Raw genomic sequence first — 4,597 nt, 5'->3', positions numbered from 1 at the left:
TTGTCCTTAGATCTGTACAGGAATGTGTCAGCCAATCTGGCATCTAGGGCACACATCTAACAGGTGGCATAATATGAAATCAAGTCCAGCATTATTCAAATGCTACTATCATTTTATGGACTGATGAATGAGAATCTGTACAAATACTAGGATGAATTTTTTGAGTATGCTCCACAGTAAAAATACAAAACTTCTCCGATGATGCCCTCAGGTTGAAACTGTTCTCTTTTTCACTTAAGGATAAAGCTAAGCATTGGTTAAACTCCCTAGATTCCATAACTATTTCAACTTGGGACCATCTTCAGAGAGAGTTTCTCAAGAAATACTTTTCAATTGAAAAAATAAATCAAATTAAAAAAGTCATCACTAGTTTTTTTCAATTGGGTGGTGAACTTTTTCACGAGACATGAAAAAGATTAAGGGACCTTATTCGTAAATGCCCCCACCATGCTATCCCCAAATGACAACTTGTTCAGTGTTTCTACGAGGATCTGTTGGAGAAATACTGACAAATGATCGATGCATCGTATGGTGGGATGTTCATGCTAAAGAGTGAAGATGAGGCTTGGCAGCTCTTTGAAATACTTAGTGAGAACTCCCTGCACCACATGTCTGCCATCTCTAGAGAATAACCCACGTCTCAATAAAAAGAGGTGGAATCTATCAGATTGAAAATATTATGGATATCCATAGTAAGGTAGATAAGTTGTCCCAAAAATTAGACTGTCTTCTGAATACTGGACACTCTCTGATTCTACCTAATCCAGTCCAAGATGTTTGTGCATTGTGTGCAAGCCCGACCCATTTTGTTAGTGAATGTCCAATCGTATCTCAATTTTCTGAGTTTGTGCATGAGCAGGTCCAGCAAGTTCAAACCCAACAAGCTCGTAGACCAAAAAATGACCCATACTCGAATACTTATAACTCCGACTGGAGAAACCACTCAAACTTTTTTTGGAGACCATAGCTAGTGGTTGGCCCTATTGTACCTAGACCCAACATATAGGCATGGACCATACCACCAATTCCAAAATGCTCCTCAACCGTCTACCACTGATCATAACTCAACTTTTGAGGAGAAGGTTCAGATACCACTGATCAAAACTCCTCCTCCTACTTCTCATCTTTGAAAGAGTCCAAATCAAGAAGAAGGAGGCACCTAATCAACTATCGAAGAAGGATCAGTGTAGTACTAGCATACTGTGCTGATTTTCTGAAGCAGAACTTCTGATCGAGATTTGTGGGCTCGTATGGACGACTCTTAGAGATCAGATGCATGTGCGGTTTGCAACATCATCCTCAAGCCCAAATCAGCAAGGTTAGAATGTCTAACTTGCAAGGTAATAGATTTGATCTATTATTTAATACACACATTAGATGTAGTATAGAAACATGTTGATATGATCAACATGTGGTTTATGCTCTATATATTTTAATTTTTGATTTAATGCTATGTAATAATTATGTAATAAAATCTTAGATCTAAGGATTCTCTAATTTTAGAAAATAAATTTTAATTTATTTTAATCTTCCACTGCCTGATCTTGAAAAAGTTTCAAGATCTAATCTTGAAACACTAGATCTGGTTCCATCAATTGGTATCAGAGCCAGATTATTTATTACATAATTATTTATACATGCTTAGATTATTTTTTTGATTAGATCTAATTTATAATCTAATTATTAAATCTAAAATTAAAATTTTAGATCAATCACGAACTATAAGATTGTCCTGCTGTAAGGTTTACCCCTTATAGTGTAAAGGTTGTCCTAGTTCGTGTAGATCTATCTTTAATCATAAATTTGTTAGATATGATCTAGATTAAATTTATGATTTATTAGATTTAAAAGATATTTAAATCTGAAATAAAATCTCTTTGTTAATAATTTTTATGCAAAAAAATTATTTAAAGTTAAAATTGTTTGAATTACATGAACCTGTTTAGATTAGATCTAAAGTAGTTTCATGTTTATTTTATTTGCATCTTGATTATGAATTAAATATGCAATATGGTTGGTAGAACTATATTGTAAAATTATTTTACAAACATAAAAATTATTTTTGAAAAGTTGAACCCAACCCTCAACCCAAAACTTAATTAAGAATTAAGAAGTTGTTTGATTAGGTTCTAGGATTGTGAATTGAAAAACCTAAGACACAAACCATAACACATTGGGTTAATGGGTTAGTAAAAATTAGGTCCATTAATTGGCTTAGACCTATGGTTAGATTAAAGATGGACTTAATTACAGAATTGACTAAATCTAATCAATTGTTGTCTTAGATTAGGTCAAGGATTCTCTAGATCAATTATAATAGTTGTAGTTGGTCAAGTCCATATCTTTAACGAGAACCAAATAGACTTGATTCTTGGCTAAGTGGTCTAGCATGAACTGTTAGATTGATCTAATCGAAACTAATTAAACCAGTTAGTGTCTAAGGTAAATCAGACCGGTGGTTTTTAATTGGGAGCCTGCTTACCCGGCCATTTTTGATGGTGTCTAAGGCAAGCTTTGGCCGACCCTCCTACTGATTGAACTTACCTGACCTCTTGGTAAAATTATGTTTTGATTGGATCCCTTGACTATTCGAGCTGACCCATGTCAGCTAGGTAAATCAGTGTGACTGATTTAGGTGCTCCTAGACCAGCCCTTTTAATGGTCTCCCTTAAGCTGACTTGGTGAAGCCAGTGGGAGGATCATGATAAGCTGGTTCATCTAACCTCATCCTCTAAATCATTTAAATTTTTTAAAATTATTAGATCTTAAAATGATAAAGTTATGGAGATAACTGAGTCATAGCCTCCCATTAAGGTGTTTGATAATGAGTCCATTAACTCAATAATCATTGCAGACCCAAAGGCCTGGTGCTTGTTGACTAATGGAATTATCACTCATCATATGATGACTAGAAAGTATCTCTCTAATGGTGGTTAGGTGAGCCAACCAAAGTTGGACTTAATCATTCATTGGTTAGATACACCAAGTATGATCATGTTAACGGTTGACCTAACCGGATCCTTACAGTGGAGGCTAAAGCCTACTGATTAGGTTTCTGAGGCAAAATTAAAATTATTAGAAATTATTTAAAAAAATAATTGGTTATGAACCTACCCTTAGATGTACATGGGTTGGCCAACCAAAGTTGGGCTTGTGTGCAGTCTAAGTAGATTCTAGTACCCACTAAAGAATTAAGATAATTCCTCGAATTGGAGGTAGAGGCTATCAATTCGAATAAAATAGTAGGAGAAACTTTTTGATTAAAGTCCAAATCTTTAGGTTTAATGAATCAATTACTAATTAAGTTATAGTTTTTCTTTGAGCAGATATGGCCACTTTTTTATCGCTTCGATCATTGTTGGACAATGATAAGTTGGTGGGACCCAACTTCAGTAGCTGGTACCGAAAATTGAAGATAGTCTTGGAGCATGAACGGATCCTATATGTGATAATGGATCCTGCATCTGAGGAGCTAGTTGCTAATGCACGTGGAACAGTCAAAGACAGTTAGCAGAAGTGGCTCAGTGACCGAACCATGGTGTGCTGTATCATGCTGGCTGCCATGAGCAACGAGTTCAGTCGCAGATTCGAGATGGCTCAACTAAAGGACATACTTCAAGTGTTGGAGGATGTCTTTGGTACACCCGATGATGTGGAGAGGCACAAGACTAGTTATGCCATCTTCAACGTCATAATGCGGGATGGTGCCTCTGTCACTGATCATGTATTGTACATGATCGAGCTGATGGAATGATTGAGCAAGCTCGACTTTTCCTTGCATGAGCAGCTTGGGAAAGATGCAATACTAAACTTGCTACCCAAGTCTTATCTCCCATTCCTCACTCATTATAGAATGACAAAGCCTGAAGTGAACTACCTGGGTTACTGGGATTGCTTGAGAACTTTGAGAAGGATCACCAACTCCACAAGGAGTCGGTAAACTTAGTGGGAGGTTCATCTTCTGTTCCTCAATCTTTTAAAAAAAGGAAAAAGAATAAGAAGAAGAAAGTGAAAAAGGTACAAGTTCAGGTTGGGACATCAGTGTAGGGCCAAACCAAAAAGACCAAGCTCAATAAGAGTCTATTCTACTGGCAAGCATCCTAGATTAGATAGTGTGTCAGATATCTACTTATGGCACTGTAGGCTAGGTCATATAAACAAGAACAAAATAAACAGGTTGACTCAAGAGAAAATCTTCGAAGTCAGTGATTGTGAATCACTTTCAATCTGTGAGTCCTGTCTTCTTGGTAAAATGACCAAATCATCTTTTACTGAAAAAGGTAAGAGAGCTACTGAGCTCTTGGGCTTAGTACATACTGATGTATGCGGGCTCATGAGCACAAGTGCTAGAGGTGGATATTTCTACTTCATAACTTTCACGGATGATCTATCCAGATATGGATATGTCTATCTGATGAAACATAAGTTGGATTCATTTGAAATGTTCAAATGATTCCAAAGTGAAGTAGAAAAACAAACTGGGCAGAGCATTAAAACTCTTCAATCTGATCGAGGAGGAGAATATCTTTCTAGTGAGTTTCTCACATATCTAGGAGAGAATGAGATTCTCTCTCAATAGACTTCTTCAGAAACACCA

The 4,597-nt window shown here is 36.3% G+C and overlaps 1 non-coding gene across 1 annotated transcript; it reads right to left on the bottom strand.

Annotated features, from left to right (window-relative positions):
* Positions 1-348: 348 nt before the first annotated feature.
* Positions 349-454, bottom strand: LOC140854188 (small nucleolar RNA R71). The gene has a single exon (XR_012137322.1). It is a non-coding gene; the product is annotated as a small nucleolar RNA R71 (small nucleolar RNA).
* Positions 455-4,597: the final 4,143 nt, after the last annotated feature.

This window comes from Elaeis guineensis, chromosome 15 (assembly GCF_000442705.2).
Source record: "Elaeis guineensis isolate ETL-2024a chromosome 15, EG11, whole genome shotgun sequence".
Classification (NCBI taxonomy): domain Eukaryota; kingdom Viridiplantae; phylum Streptophyta; class Magnoliopsida; order Arecales; family Arecaceae; genus Elaeis; species Elaeis guineensis.
This window is presented reverse-complemented; position numbering and strand designations above follow the sequence as displayed.